Source organism: Tauraco erythrolophus, chromosome 6, assembly GCF_009769465.1.
Source record: "Tauraco erythrolophus isolate bTauEry1 chromosome 6, bTauEry1.pri, whole genome shotgun sequence".
Classification (NCBI taxonomy): domain Eukaryota; kingdom Metazoa; phylum Chordata; class Aves; order Musophagiformes; family Musophagidae; genus Tauraco; species Tauraco erythrolophus.
The window spans coordinates 67,955,946-67,973,148 of NC_141470.1; positions in this window are offsets into that span (position 1 = coordinate 67,955,946).

Consider the following 17,203-nt stretch of genomic DNA (forward strand, 5'->3'; position numbering starts at 1 on the left):
ATCATCATCCCACCAGCTGTGCAGGGATCATGGCTGGAAAATAGATCGCTACCTTGATCTGAGTTAAAAAATAACCTTTTCTTTCCTTTTTGTTAACGCAGATATTCCAGCGATCCACTTCTAAGTGTGAGCAGTTGCACTGGCACGACTGAGAAGGCAGAGCTGAACAGGCATGAAAAGACAAGAGCAGGAAACCCTCCAGCAAAAAGCTCCATCCAGAGGGAGTGTGGAAGGAAGGATGGATTGTTTGCAAAACAAGAAGTCACCCAGGAGGCCACGGAAGAGGATGCAGAAGACGGCTGCTTGTGGGGAAGCAACATTAGAGCATGTCCAGACATTCCTTTCAGACTATGAGCTGTGCAAAGACATTTGTTGCCTTTTTGCAGACAGCAGCCCGTCTGTTGAGTCAGGAAGAAGGCTGACTTTGAATCACCCATTGCTGTCTCAGATGGGGTGGTGCTCCCCAAGGCCATGAGAGACCCGCTTCTGCTCAGCAAAGGAGCCAGAGGAGTGCACAACCTCTGGAGAGCTGGTGAGCCCCGAGCCCAGCGAGGTACCGCGGTGCTGCTCCAGCAATGCCTCCTGCCCGCGGCCAGTGTCAAACTGGCAAAGAAGATGCAAAACTTGCTTCTAGCCCCAGATTAGGGAAGACATGCGAGAAAATTAGATGGAAAGGGTGGAAAGCCAGGCAAGATCAGCCCCTTTTTTACCTCTGTTTTAAGGATAAGAGAGGGTCTGATAAGGACAACATGGGGAGGGGGAACATGGAGTTAAACAAACCAGTGTCACTCATGATGTTCACAGCTGACAAGAAGCAGAGCTTGAAGCTACCCCTCCTCGTTGTTCACTATAAAGAAACTTTACCAGCATTAGAGCAAATCACCTAATACATCATGTTGTAATGCTGACTGATGGGGGCTGCATTCCCTCCCCAGGCTCATGGACACTGTTCAAATGAAGCCAGAGCTGGACTGCTCCAAGTGACACTTTCTCACCCTTTTTTTTTTTTTCTCTTTCTCTCTCATCACCAAGCAGATGCTGCAATTACTTTTGAGTCATCTTTACAATATCATGTCTGATGTTCTTGTACTTTGACTCCTTTTCTTCTCCTGGCCTGGGTTTCATATTTACATTTAACAATGCTTAACCTTTGGTGACATGGACATCTGCTTAGTTTAATGCCTTCTTGGTCCCTTGCTGCCAGTGTTCATCTCATCACATCAGGCTGGGAACAGCCCTCACCAGCATGGTCTTTGCAGAAGAATATCTATTAAACTGTGAATAATCAGCCATGAGGAATGGAAGAACAGAAATGATGGGCTTAAATTACAGTTTGAGATTTAGACAGCCTGGGAAAAATTCCCAACAGAAGGAGCAGCTTGAGGAGCAGGAAGATTCTCCATCATAAGATATCTTTGACAAAAGGTTAGAGATGGTTGTCAGGATCGATAAAGACTCTTCAAGGGCAGCAATACACTGAGCATGAGCTCATGCTCTTCACATCCCACATTAACATGGGCAGCCAGTCCAGTAAAGCAAGTCCCTGTGAAGGCCAGACCCAGCCCTACCACTGGCTGCCTTCCCTTCTCCTCTCCCTCTGCCTTCAGCACTTGATTTGCCATAGAGAACCACACGTCCTTGTTAATCAGGAACTACTCCTCCGCGTTGCTAAGACCCTCTTCCCCCCCCCAGCAAAACCCATCTATGTTCCCCTCTCAGCCCCAGGTTCCCAGCAGCCCGCTCTGCTCCAGCTCTCTGCCAAGAGGAGGAAGGGAAGAGTGAGTCTCACCTCCAGCCCTCCTTTTCCCCTGTGCCACTGAGGAGAGACAACCCCATTGGGGTAGGCAGGAGAGAGGCAAAGCTCAGCAGGGTGAGCTGGGTCCAGCTCTGCTCTGGGGACATCACAAAACCATGGTAACATTGCTACTTAATTATATAGCAACAGCTCTCTCGTCGTGCAGTAGTGCAGCACCGTTGCAGCCTGTGTGGACGTTTCCTCCATACAGGGCTAACCTAGCCAGCTAATGTACGGTTGGTAGTGAAGGTGTAGTAACAGTGGCGGCAGCACGGGCCAAATGTTTTGTCCTCAACAGGCTTCTATATTCTGTGCTTTCCCCACTAGCTGCATCTTTGTGCCTGCCTCGCCCGCCACACCTCCGGAGACAGCCACAGCTCAGCGTCCAGCCCAGGACCCAAGAGGATCATGTTCAGAATAGTAAGCCCTTCCCAAAGAAAGGACATTAATTTGCAGCACAATTTGCATTCAAACCACCTGCGACGAAGGCAGAGCTGGCTGCAGTTGTGCTCTTTGGATGGCCTTGGGACCCCTCAGCTGAAGGAGGCCACACGATGGGAGCCTGGAGCTGGGCAGAAATGCTCATGGGAAGGCTTTCCAAACAAGCCTTCTGTGAGAAGACAAGCAAGATCAAACTGTGCCTGCAACACGTCTTAGTCCATGCAAATCTGACAGCAACAACAAGGACTTTTGCGTTGCTTTTTTTCTTCAGCAAACTCTAACCCTATGGCCTTTAAAGGAATTCATTCAGTCTCAGCTGATGCTCACTTGGACAAAGGCCCCTTTCCATCAGCTCCACTGCCAGTGAAAAATGGCCCTTGAATATGAATCAGAGGCAACCTGCACGTATCTTGTTTGCACCAAACAGCACATTTTATGAGCTGGCTTTTAATCTTCTTTTAGATGTAGGCAAGGTGAGGTGGGCTAAATAACTCAACCAAGGTCACCAGACTTCACTGGCAGAAGAGGAAGAGATCAGGTATACTATGCTCTGTCATTTGGGCCTTCCCTTTAAACCAGGAGATGTCATGTGTAAAGGAAAAAGGCTCAAAAGACCTAGTGGTAGTATCAGTCTGCTAGGTGGTCCTCAGTGCATCACTTTGCTCTTGCTATCTCACCCTCCTGTCCTTTGCGTCTAAGAACTTAATTTTACATTTAAGAACTTAACCTAAAATTTTCAGCCTTGTCTCCACACATATGGCTCCCTGCCGGTTTTCTGTACTTAGAGGGTTAACAGGAGTGAGTCTCATTTAGTGTGTAACAACAACAGGTCAAGGAACCACTAAAAAAAACCCAACATAAATCTCTTCGCCTGAAATCATTCCCTTTCCGCTGTGCTAGGGAGAACAAACACAGACCTCTTGCTGTTGCTTAAGGCACGTGCCTGGAAGAAGGGAGGTGTCACTGGCTCCAGGCTTTGCATCAGTGACTCCCATAAAACTTGGAAGGTCAGGTGTGCAGTCATGGAGCCCGTGACACATAAACAGCGGGATCTGAATCGGAACAGATAGGGCTCCAGAGGGACTTGCTGTCAGTCTCTGAGCCTTAACTTAAAACCTGAGCTGAGAAAGCACAGCACATGAAAGGCTGGATTTGAATTCAGGTGCAAACTGACCTCCAATGGTACCTGGATCTCTGCAATTTTCATTGTTCCACCATTTTTTTGAGTATTGAGCTTCTCATCAACGTTGGCTTAAGAGGAAATATCACTTTTTAATCTTCTTTAATGAAGGCTTTGTCCTGGAAGAACACATTTTCTATCAACACAGGCATCTGCAAACCTGCAAGAGAGAAGAATGGCATTTAAATTTCCGGAAGTTATTGGCCCAAAACTTTAATCTGAATCTCACCAGTGAACTGTTGATTCAGGGCACGCTGCATCTCTGCGTTACCATTTGCTGTATTAGCATCAGATGTGCAGACAGGAACATTTTTTTTTTTTTTTTTTTTTTAAGAAAACTAGACTGCAATAGCAAGGCAGCACTGGGGAAGTTATTTCGCTTAAAAAGATGTTGGTGTTGCAAATCAAAGCCTCTCCCTCATGTGGCACTGCTAGTCATAGGAAGGCATTGCCAACCCTGTCCCAGGACAGACTCAGCAGCCAGCCTGCCTGTCCTTCCAGGCCTGGGAGAGGATACGGGGGACAGAGGACTGTGTCTGGTTTGTCCAGAGAAGGCCACTCAAATCCTGTGATTTTAACTTTCTTTCATTTGAAAGGAAACCTAGTTTCTGGTAACCATTTTGGTGCCTCTGCAATGGGGTGAAATTCTCACCCTGAACTGTTCCCACTTTTCGGATGATTACCTCCAAGAGGCTCCCAGATCCCAACTGTTAGTCTCATGCATAATGTATTTCATTTCAAGCCTTTCATCTGTGCATAAGTTTTCCATCTATTCCCATCCTGGTCTCAGACACTCTTTTACCTGTAAAGCAGGAGAAGATGCTTTTTTCCCCACTTCTTTCTGGAGTCTCCTTTCTCTCGAACACTGCTTGCCAGTTCCAGCTCTTGTGCCACCAAGATGCCGTTTCAGGGGATGAGGTTCATAGCCATCCTCTTGCTGCAGACTTTTGGGGACATCTCCTTTCCAGCAGCATCTACGTTGGCTGGAAAAGTAGATGAGGCAGGTTCTCTCTGTTCCCTGCTGTTGGTGATGGATCAGCCAGCTGTGTTCCTGTGATCCCTCCCTAGCCCACGTCACTCACAGGGAAACGGCTTAGCTCATGCTCACCCACCCCTTTTAACCAAACTGACTTCAGAGGCCCTCACAACAAGGAGAAGCTGGTTACAAGGAGCAGCACAGCAGCCACCAAAAGAGGCCATCAGAAGGCCTGCAGTGTGCCTCTTCAGTTGGGCCAGCAAAACAGCATCACGCTTTGACATCCCGGTATTACCCTGCTGCCTTCAGATCACTGATGGAAACTGCAGGACAGCTGGATTTCTCCAGGAGTTGTGCCCAGTGCTTGCATTGAATGCCCATAACTCCCCATGCTCTCTTGCATAATCACCCAGTGGCTGGGGACAAATCATTTAGATGATTTGGAATAGCAATGAGAGCAGATTTAGAAGAACAAGCCTTCAAAGCAGGAATGCAGAGCTCAGCAGTCAAACATCCAGCAGTATCTGGATGCCACTTCTTTTCCAAATCCTTTCAGATGCAGCCTAAGGGGTTAGTATTGACTTTAAAAGCCAGGGGCCCTGATTCAACAAAAACAGCTAAGCACTTAATAACATTAAGCACATGCTCAAGTCTCTTCCTATTCAACAAAGCACCTAAGCACTTACTTCACTCCTCTTAGATGGCCCAGAACCAAAACACCCAGTTCTCAGAATTTCTTCAACTTTTATTTAATTTTAGAGGAGGGACAGGAATTTGAACCTTGATCCATGTTTTGCTAAGGGTCCCTATATGCAAGTGAGTCAGACTCCAGCTCCAGACCTACACACCCAAACGCTGGCACATTGGTGTTTTGGGTCAGGATAGGAATTTTTCAGCTTGTGCCTCACTCTCTTCTGTGCTTGTGTTCTTCAAAGAGATCGAACTGCAGGCAGGGAGCTGTTAAACCATGTTTCTGTGCAGGGTTCAAATAGATGGTACTTTCCCCCGCTCCACCTGAGATGCAAAACTGAGGCACCACCTCAGTGCATAGTGTGCAGATGCTCAGCATAGGAGCGCGCAGGATTTGCAGAGCTCCTCCAATTTGGCTGCTCTTCCAAAAATTTAAACCCGGCACAGACCAGCCCTGTAGCCCGACTCCCAGAACCACGTGAAATCCTCGGGCTTTGGTTATTATTAAAATGCCATACAGCAGTCACTTAGTGGTCGCAGAGGGAAAGTGCGAAAGGAGCGAGCTGTGAGCCGAGGAAGAGGACTGACACCAAGAGGGACAGCCTTGATCTGCCTCCGAGCTGTTGTTTCAAGCTTTTGGCAGACTGAGGCAAATGTCAGCACATTTCTGAATGTCGCTGCTTCCTCCAACACCTTATTTTCCCCTTCCCCTCCTTTTTTTTTTTTTTTTTTTTAATTTTGATTTGTTTATAACAAAAGCTGAGGTCCTCCAGAGCGAAGCAGCAGGCATCAGGAAAAGTACCAAACATAAAGAAATCAAAACAAAAACATCTGGGCCACATGGTCAAATCCGAGCCCACTTCCCGTCCCATCTCACACTGGTGCCAGTCACACCTCAACACGTGGAGCTCAACTCTTCTCTCTTGCTTTGGCAAGGGAGCTCTGAGGCTGCTGGCAGGGCAGAATAAAGCTATGAAATAAAAGGCCAGACTCGTTCCAGGGAGACTCAAAACAAATAGACTATCAATGGTCTGGGTGAGCTGGGGAAGTGGTACTCAGACATCTAAGGCAGCAGGAGGATGTGAAAGCCCTCCCATAGGCACTGCCAGTTGCCTGGAGAAGGAAAAAAACGAACCTGGTTAAAAAGAAAAATGAACCTGGTTAAAAAGAAAAGGCAGGATTCAAATAGCTGCATTGTGGGCCTGCAGGGAAGAGCATCACTGGAGGGTTTGCTTATTAAATGGTTGCCAGAAGGACAAGAGGAGGAAGGAGCATCCAGCTGAGGGCTATAGAGCCTATAAGGAGGCTGTCACTTTGAGCAAGAGAAGGCCCAGGGAACCAATGGGCCCTTCCATGCTGGTCACAGCAGCAGGAACACCAGGAAAGTCAGAGCAGCTGGAGGGACTGGTTCACTCAGGCTTCCCTCCTCTGCTGCTGGGGACCGATAGACATGCAGAGAAACAGCTCTTGTCATTCCCAGGCAGCTAGACTCAAGGGGAGCCTGGCACAAAGCCTAAACATGAGGCCAGTAATGAGGAGAGACAGGCATGACAACTGCCTTGTGGGCAATACCTGCCTTGAATCTGCCCTGTTAATTGGCTTTCCACTGTACCTGCTCTGAACAAAAGCACGTGGGCTGGAGACACCGAGCGAGCATCCTTCATTTGGGTGGCAGATAAAGAGGCTGTAGGAAATGCCTCGTCTTAATGAGCCGGAGGCAGAAGTGGGGAGACAAATCACCTGCCCAAGCTGAGATGTGGAGATGAGAACAGAGGTGGCATGTGTGCACGAATCTTACTAGTCACCATCTGGCGCTACTGCCACAAGATTGGGCTCCTTCACACTGCTGGATGACACAGTTAAGCAGGGATTCCTCCTGGGAAAGATCAGATTTGGAAAACTTGAAAGAAAAATAAAATAATTAAAAAAAATCAACAACTTCTTGCAGCCCGGCAGCACTTCGTGAGCCTCTCACGCCCAGCTGGGCTCAGCCGTGTCGCGGGGAAGCGGTGCCGTCAGCCGCCTCTCTGCATTTGTGGTCAACACGCCGAGGTGCGCTGGCTCGGCTGGTGATTTCCCAGCCTTCTCAAAGGGATGACATCCTGGTGCAAGGAGCTCTCAGAATTACCTCAATGTGTTGCAAGAGACAAACACAGCACCCTGCACCGTTGTTGATGACGCAAGAGCTTTATCTGTCATGGGCAGGGATATGAAGGCACTCACCACAGCATATTTGAGGCGACCACAGTGTTGGGAAGGACTGGATGGCAAGTGTTGGTACAATAACAAGGGTTTGGCTCCTGGGTGTCACTCATTGCCAGAGAGGAGTTCCCTATCCTCTCCTGTCCTGCTCTGAAGCCTGAGTAAGATAAAAAGTGGGGAGAGGATGGACACAGCCCAAGAACCACATTCAGACCGTAGGGCGCTGGCTGGATTCTGCTGGTCTGCTCAGACCTTCCCCACCGCTCTCCAGATCACAGGTCATGTCCAAGTGGGTGCACCAGCTCCAAATGTGTGTGCAGCCCTGGCTTCACCACAGCAAGGGTTTTGCCAGCACTTCCAGCTTAATGCACCAAGTCCAGATGATCAACACTGGCTTAGCCAAGAAGCAGGAGAGGCTGTTACACTCCAAAGGCTGTTACACTCTCCTGTCTTTCCCAGCCATCAACAACAGCTTATCCAGGTGACCTTTTTTAACTGAAGTGACCAAAAACCATCTTTCATTCCTGTCCCCTAGTACAAATTCTCTGCCTAGAATTGCAGAGACCATCAAAAACCTGCAGCCCTTGGAGAGCATGCGATGGCTGCAGCAGCCACCCTGGGAGATTTATGAGGGCAGCAAGCTCTTGGTTTCCCTGGTCACCCTTGGAGGATTTACAGCCCCATGCACTGAGAATGAACAAAGACCTGCTGTTCCTCATCAGAGACCTTATGATTCTGTCCATGGGGAGGAGGCTTCAAACATAGATAACCTCTGCAAGGAGAAATGGCCGTTCCTGGATGTAACACGAGAGATAGGCAGAAATAAAAGCATCTGCAGTGCTCTGGGAAATCTCAGAAAATGAGGCTAGGAGTCTGTGTTATTTGTAAATGTGAAGAAGAAAGGTTAGTTGTGGGGCAGGGAAGGAGGAAAGGAGGTTGTTAGCAGAATTTGTTCAAGGAAGAGATTTTTTTACAATAAGGGTGGTGAAACACTGGACCAGGTTGCCCAGAGGAGTTGGGGATGCTCCATCCCTGGAAGTGTTCAAGGCCATGTTAGATGAGGCTTTGAGCAACCTGGTGTAGTGGAAGGTGTCCCTGCCCATGGCAGAGGGGTTGGAACAGATGATCTTTGAGGTCCCTTCCAACCCAAACTATTCTATGATTCCATGATTCTATGATTCTGTGATTCTATGTACATTTGGCTTCTGGCCAATTTTCTCTTGGAGGTGATACAATTAAAAGTTGCTTCTGCACAGGACTCAAGGTCCAGCTTCTTCTTCCACCTACAGAGCCCATGGTGCTTTGAGGCCTGTGGCAGTAGCCTTCCTCCCCTACCCACGAGGAAAAATCCACAAATTTCTCCAACGTGAGTCCAGCCCACTGGAAACAATCCTTCCCCACAGATTGCTCCGGTGTGGGCTATACCACAGTCTCGGGTACTTAGGGAGCTGTAGCCACTCGCTCCGGCGTGGGTCGTCACGCAGACTCCAGATGCCTTTCTGCCTTGCCGTGCCCCCAACACGACCATCCTCGGGCTCAGGCATCTTCTCCCCACGGGCTGCGAGTGGGTCGCTGCTCCACCGAGGCCGTCCTGGTTGCAGGGGGGCAGCCTGCTATCTCACCATCAGCCGCAGGGGAAACTCGGCTCCGGCACACCTCCTCCCGCTCCATCCTCACTGACCTGCTGTCGATGCGGCTGTTTCTCTCAGATCTCAGTCCTCTCCAGGTGAACTCAGCCCAGTGGGCACCCTGGGAGTGGGGTGCCCCCGAGTTCCCAGCTGGCTCCGCCGCCGCCATTCTCCGTGGGCGGCGCCGGCCCGACGCAGGCAGCCGCCCGGCCGGGAGCCAGGGAGCGGGGGCAGTGCCCTCCTCCCTTCTCTGCTCGATCCTGGGCGAAGCACCTTTTCCGGTTCCCTTGTCCTGACTTAAATAGGGCAATTCGCAGAGGCGCCCTATTGGCTCAACCCCGAGGGGGATGGCAGTCTGATCCGGTGGCCAGAACTAAGCCTAACCCGGATCCAAAACCGGGGAGGTCGCAGGGAGCAAAATCCCTCTCCTGCCACCAGAACCACCCCCCCCTCCACATCAAACCATGACAGTGGGATACGCTCTTTGGCGTACAGCCACCAGACACCTACAGGCAGTTTTTGGAGTATGAGGGCTGATAAACTTTCAAAGGCTTTGCCAGAGCCCGTGCACTTTGCCCCTCCATCTGTGCTGGGGCTCTGATCTCCCTGTCATCGAGAAGAGCACTACCAGCAATACTTTCTAAAAGACTTTGCTACAGAGCCATGACCTGTGTGGTTTTCCTCTCAGCTTGTTATCCAGTCTTAAAGGACTGGGGTGAGACTTGACTCTCTCTCTGCAGAAATACTTGATTCTGCTAATGGATCTGACCATGAATCCCACACAGCTGCTCACTGTACCCTTTGTATCGGAGTCATCAGTGAAGGACAGTAATTACTATGCAGATTTCAAAGTGCATCTGTGCCTGTGGTTTCTGCTTTGTTTGTTTGGTGACATCTTCACAGGATAAAGTGGATTATTTTTTTTTCCCCTTAACCCTTAAATTATCAGGGGAAGTATGAATTTGTTGTGATACTAATTATCATATGTATTTTTTTAACAAAAAAAACCCAAACAGTAACATGATTCCCTGGGACTGAAGATGCTGCATCTCAGTAAGTGGCTTCCTGGAGGAATATATCCACAAAGGAGCAAATTCCCATTCTAATTAAAAGGAAATCTCTGAGACAAGCTTTTGCATGAAGGAAACAAAAAGGCAGAGCTGACACATCTAATGCATATATTAACACTAAAGACATGGAAATTAATTGGATTTATTACCAGTCACAGCTGCAAAGATGGCTCATTTCTAAGTTTATTTTACAGAAAGTGGCGGGAGGAGTGGGGTTTAATAGTCATCTGGGTGAAGCTAATGAGCCAAAACTAATGGTCTTGTCTTGTTTAGAGAGGCCCCAGTTCAGTGGAGCACCTAAGTGTGTGTGCGGCTCTCACCGCGGTTTCCAAGGGATGCTTTGCATCTGCTGGAGTGTTTGCTGATGAGTAGGATGCTTACAGATACTTACAGTCTGGGAGGGAGAGGAAACATTTTTCTGAATGGCAGTCCAAATCAATGGGATGATCAGCTAATATCATCCCACATTATCATTCCTGTCCAGAAGAGAGGAAATTATTTTCCGGAGAAAAAAGGAAAAAAAAAAAGACTATGAGAAACTCAGTGTCGTGAGGAGTTCCCTGCTATCTGTGAGTTTTTAGTGTGAAAAATGACAAAATCTCTCCCTGCACTTGCAGATGATCAAGGGCCACAGAGGGTCCGGCAGGACTCACATGCTACACACAGGGCACAGCTGGGACAGAGGTGACGCCACAAATACAGTGAAATTAATTGCATTTCATTTATAAATCACAACTAAGTAAATCCAGCCTGTCCATAAAATGGATTTTTGGCTGTCCCAGGAAGATGGCTGGATACTGCAAGAAGGCTAGTCGTTGGAAGGACTGGGGCTGGGCTTCCTGCAGTGATCAAGCTGCAGAAGAGACATCATTCCTTTTTTTCCTCTCTCCCTCTCCTGACTGCAGTCTTATCCCCTACCTAGCCCAGCAGAGCACAATCTTTTTCATTTTTAATTTCCCCAGGTCAGTTTTCTGCTATTTTAACAAGCCAAACCAGCTTTCCAAGGGGTCAGATCCATTCCAAAAGAAAGCTATAGCTACCTTGTGCCGACTCCAGCAGGTACACCACTGAGATGGGAAGCCAGGAGCCCAGCTGCAGCTCAATATCGGCACCGATGTCCCTAAATCACAGCCCCTCTCTTGTTTTCCAGGCCGCATCACTTGAAAGGATGCTGAAAAGATGCCCAAAGGAGCTTTTGGAGATCCCTCCTCTCCTGTAGATGAAGAAAAACAGAAGGCATTCAAAGGGAAAGCTGACCATGGAAGTGGCAAGACGGGTGTCATTTGCAAAGCACTTATCTCGCTTTCCCACGAGTGGGTTTGGAAGATTTTGGTAGCTTCCTTCCCAAATTGGAAGCAAATTTTCGGAAGCAAAGACAGGCTGCCTTAGGCAGGGAGGTGTTAGACTAACAACAAAAGGGAAAGGTGCAAAGAGGGAACAAATGGAAACTCGTTTAGCACATAACGAAGGTGCTGGGAACAAAATTAATCAAAGCACCGAAGGAAGTGGAAAGAAATTCTTTCATCACCTATCCACCAAAGGTAGGTCCTGGCTAATAAACAGGAATCGCTCTTGTACAGGCAAAAATTTGGTCTAGCTAGGAAGATGGAAACCTGGTGGGAAGCTGATTGGAGTGTTAAAATCGTGGCTTTTAGGAAGGCTGTAGTGGGGACAAGATGGAGAACTGTTAGAAATAGAATCGGAAGCATCCAGGTCATTGGACTCAGTAGTAAAATAATCTGAAAATTGATGGCTCAATTGTCTAAAATAGAAAGCACAAAATAGACCAACCAGTGTCTGCAGCAGAGCACAAAATCAAACCTGCGAACCATCTGAACGTCTCCCTGAGCAGCTGCCAAAGGCAAGGAGGGGAAAAGGGCCAGATCATCGCAGGAAAACTTCAAATGGAGCGAATTCTGCAGGAAAGCTGTCTCCAGCACTGAAACAGCCTCCGTATTTGTAAAGATGATGGTGATTATTTCCTATCTCAAAAGAACTCACACATCCAACAGAGCAGAATTGTATATTAGACCTTTTTTCTTGGCAGATACAGAGGATTTGATCACAGGACTGAAAACGCACAGTAGCTTAGGTAGGAAGTGATTGCCACTCGAAAACGTTTGTTATGTGCAGACAGAATAATATCAAACCCATAAGTTGTTGCCTTGCTGCTCTCCCAAGCTGCTGTTACAAACCTGACAACAATCGTGAGCCAAATCAGTACAGAGAAAGAATTTAAACAGAAGAAAACCCCCGAGAATTATAACTGGGGGATACTGAAGAACATTTCTCTACACTGACCAAAAGCCACAATCCAACAACTGAGAAACTATCAGAGTGGTTAAAACAACAACCCCTTCTTCACCAAGAGGAGAATACAAATATCCTTTATGAAACAAATGGGGAGAAGGGAAGCTGATGGCAGTGAATACAAATCAGAAGGTAGGATCTATAGATCATCCATATGGGAACTAGAAGTGCACAAGAGGTAGGAGACAGCCAAGACAATTAGGGTAATTGCAGCGTTTTTTTTTTTTTAAGTAGAGGCAAACTTCTTGTTTTCCATGCAGCGGGCAATAAGCCAGCAGAAGAGGCAGCAACATAAAAGCAACATTTTTGGTATGCGTCTTTGAGAAGGGCCAGATGGTAAGGTTACATCATATGGGGCTGATGACATACTTTTCACTCCAGTGGTAACTAGGGTGATCGTTAGACAGTGGTTAGTTATTTTTAAATGAACGGGTTTGTACAACCTGCAGCTGGGCAGAACTGTCTATGCTGGGCTTTTACCTTGAAATTTTCCATTGTTGCTTTGTTGACAGGAGCAACACTGGGAGTTTTCCTGCAGAGGCATGGCCAGAAAGTATGTTAGGTAAGAATGGGTAATGCAACATCTAAAACACTGGGAGTAGCCTTACGGTAAGTCTCTCCCATATCTCCACTGGTAGATACGAGTCATTTGTACCATTGGCAAACAGATCTTTCCTGTCCTCGTAAAGAGCAGTGGGGTTTGCCTCCTGGATCCTGGAGATTAGATCACATAAGGAGCCTGTGCTGTTGCTGGACGCTGCCCTCGGAGCAGTGAGAAGGACCAGGGCGTTGGGTGGGACAGGATCTTGCTGACACTCCCCTACAGCTCCTGGGCTTGGGACTCGCTGTGGGATGAAGTGTTTGCCTTTCCAGCTGGACACTCCCAAACCCACTTCATCTGGGTTTGTTAACAGAGATTGTTTATTGCAAAGCTGGTTTAGAAACTCCATATAAATAATCTTCAGCCTCTTCCCTGCTATTTAGTGGAGAAGGTGCTCCCAAAACATCCTCAGAGTCACACGGAAAGGCAGAGTTAGTCACTGAAACCTTCTACTGATGGAGATAGATCCAGAGGAAGGGTGAGCCCAGGACAGCTCGATGAGCACGTGGCCGAGCTCACTTCCAGCACAAGGCACTGCTCTGGCCTCTACCTCCCTGACTGAGCCCATACTGACCACTTTCCCACCGCAGGTAGCCAGATCCACTTTCCAGGATGGAGAGACTGATGCTTCATGTCACTGCTGCGTGATGGTGGCCATCCTACTATTGACCCACAAAGCTGTTCCTATTTATGCTGCAGCTGCATGGAAAGCAGCCTGTGTAAACGTGGGCCACTGTTGGCTCAACAGTCAATAGCTGAGCCACCCAACTCATTCATGGTACACGTGCAGAGGTGTGTACCACTTGGTATCTTCAACCTCCAGTGTCTCATGAGTGAAGCACAACTACAGAGTGACACAGCTCTGCTGTGTTTGTGCAGCCATGGCAAGGCAAGTCTCTAGATGACGTCCACACACGCCCACCTCTGCTTTCCCAGAAAACGCCCGTTACACCACTACCAAAAAAACCTCACTCAGTTATTAACTATTAATGAAAGCGTTCTCCCGGGAGGTGGGACGGAACAGGAAGGCCAATGAGCCCAACCCAGCTAACCAGAGCCAGAGATGCAGGGTGTGCAGTGCCAAGCAACGATCGATGCAACGTGAGCAACTCCAAGCCAGAAAACAGAAGAGACCTGGCCTGGTGAAAGAGAAGTCTAAATCCCATCGATTTATATCTAAGATCTGGCTGAAAACTTTAGGACAAAAGGTAGAGAGCAAAGCTACGTAGCTTGCGCCCATCATGAACCCCACCGTGCTCCTGGGTGCTGCTGGCTCCAGTGTATCAGTTCTTATTAATATGGACTGTTATTTAGCAAGGGAATAAGCCAATGGAATAAAATACTCCAGATTCATTACTGCCAGCTCACTCTGAATTCTGTGTATTAATGACCAGATTATATCAGTTTATATAATACAAATTACCATAGAGTGACTGCAGGCATTGAAACGCTCCTTGTCTGTTTGACACACATAAATAATGGAGGAGCTCACACTGCATTTGGTACACATGACTACCCTTTTATCCCTGGCACCCCGGTGCAGGCTGGAGAAATGACTCGGGTTTCAAATTCCTCGCTCCAGCTGTCATTAGCCTCGGCCTCGCAAAGCGTTAGCGAATCGGCGACTAATTGATGTCCTTGTTGGACATTATTTTATTAGTCAGGCCTGGTGAGCATCAAGTGGAATTTTAATGCCCTTCTATCCTTGGGTCCACGTGGCCATAAGTGTTAAGGCTTGTAAATAATTAACTGCACTCTAAGAGTTTTAGGAAGGGGGAAGTAAGTTATTCTGTGGGTTCCGGCTGCTTCAGCTGGCCCTGGTGTTGCAACCAACAGAGATGGCTCCTGGGAGAGATGAGATGAGATGAGCTATCCGTTGGGTGGTAGGAACAGCCCAGACCTTCGTCCCCCAGCCACGGTGGTACAGAGGGTGGTTTGTTGATCAAGGGGTTCATATCATCCTTGGGTGTGGATGGTCCTCAGGGAAGATACCATGGGGAAAAGGGAGAAGCCAGAGTTTGCAGATAGCCTTGAGAGAAGGTCCAAATGAAGGTTCAAGGGATAAAGCTGCGCCACGCCACCCGGTGCTTGTTGCTGCTCCAAAAATACACCATTGCATGAAGCTGTCCCCAACATCTGGTGAGGAATAAAGGATTTTCGCAACCCGCTGTGAGCTTCTGGCTTGTCTGAAAACCCACGTGCCGGGTCACGGAGGGGTTGGGGTTTAATGGCTCTGTCGCTCATCGGTCAGGGCACTGAGCAGCAACCCCATGCTGGTCCTGAGCGTCTTTCAGCAGCGAGACCACAGCTGGGGGACCTAGGGTGAAATCAAAGCCCTCCGTGAGTGTTGGGGGGAGGTTTCACTTTGACACTCTGCATGTAAAGCATGTTGCTTTGAAAACACTAGCCTTTTTGCTTCTACTTTTTGCTCGAAACCTGGCTAACTGGCCTGAAAATGAGTATAGATTTATAAATCAGGGACAAAACCCATTTTTTACTCCGGTTGAAATGAATTTTGGGGAACGTTCTCCTTTTTTAAATATCATCTTTTGTTTTTGTTCGGTGTTGTTTTTTTAACAGCACTGGAAAGTCCACCATAAACCCAGACCTCCAGAGCTCACGGCCAGCAGACGTCCTCACTACCATCGCCTCCTGATCTCTTGGGACTTCTCCCCCTCCTTTTCCACCTCTGCCCGTCTCTCCGCAACCCCTCAGGGGCAGGAATCATCTCTTCCTACATGAGTATTCTGCGTTTGTTCCCAAAAAGAGCCTCTGAGGTGACAGGCCCATGCAGAAAACAAGTAATTTAAAATAAAACCTTCATCAATCTTTTGAGATTCTTACTCCAGCCCTGCTTACGTACTGCACGGGCTTTCCAGGAGCTGAGTAAAAATGAACAGAGAACTTGGGCACACCAGGCTCTTCATACATTAGGCAATAATTATAATGTATATTAACTGCCTGGGTGTTGAAAGAGTCCCAGCATGAGATTGCGTCTCTAATAGGAGACAGAAGTGATAAAAGACAGTAATAGATTGCCTTTCAGATGTGGAATTAAAAGCAGCAACTCATTAGACTATTTTTTTTTCACAGCCTCTAATCGCAAGTCGTTTCTTTTCAAGTCAGATTTCCATTTCCAAGGCTAAGCTCAGGCAAGGCAAACAGAAATTAAAGAGGTGGAGGGGGGGTGGGTCCTATTCTGACCTCTCCAGCATCACAGCAATGGGGAGTAACTGCGCTCAGCTCAGCAGTGCTGCCCAGCCAGAGCGGGAGCCCAGGAGCCAGCCCACCTAGGCAGCCTTCTGAAGAGACTATCATCAAAAGATCAGGATTTGGCAGTTTCTTTTTTTTTTTTACCTTTTCTTTTTTTTTTTTTTAAATGCTAGCTGCAGCCACTAAATTTCCTTTTTTTAAGAGATAGCCTGGAAGATAAAGCTTTTGAATTACAGCAATCAAACAAAAAAAATGAAGTTACTTCAAAGCGGTGGCGGAGATTCTTAAAAACTGACATTTCCACTTACCGATCCAGTTTGTCTCTAGCAAGGAATGCTTTCCAGACAATTTTGGCTGCTGTTTTTGAAAGAAAAGTAGGAGAAGAAAAAGCTGGATTTTAGCTGAGCTGGGAAGCACAGTAAATAACATTCATTAGGTTCTCCTGGCCAGTTTTAATGACTCAGAGTTTTAAATCGTTCATTCAACATCTTTACAGGCCAAAATATAGTATGGTTTCAAACTCAAATCCTTTGGCAGGAGCTGCATAATCCATAAAACATTTGAAGGGGATAGTAGAGGAGGAGAGGAAAGGAGGTATAAAACAGGCTGGGAACAGTGTTGCTAGTCAAATTTCATCTAAATCAGCTGTGAAGTCCGGTTTTGTCCGTATTGATGGCACCTAAAAATAAAAGATTCCAGAGCATCTCCGTTTTCCCACCCCCAGAGCCAGGACCAGTGCAACCATGTGCACGTTTCGGATGCCAGTGCTCCCAGAGACCCCGAGCATGGGTTAACCAGGTTTCACCGCCCGCGTTCATAGTAGCCGAGCTCTTAAACACAGATGGTGATTTGGATCCGCCACCACAAAAGCTGCAGCTTTTTTCCACTGTGCTGTCCACCCACCCTGGATGGGAAATAAGCTCTTCAGCAGATCAGGGTTTACACAGGATTCATGCACAAAGCCAGGTCCGGGGTTTAAGGCTGGTTTAAGTCTCCCAAAGTGGCACGGTGTGTGTCCCTTGGGAGCAGCCCTGCTGCGTCTTCCGTCCCTTGCTAGACCTGGCAAGCGGGGGACTCCGGGAGCTGGGAGCGTCTGA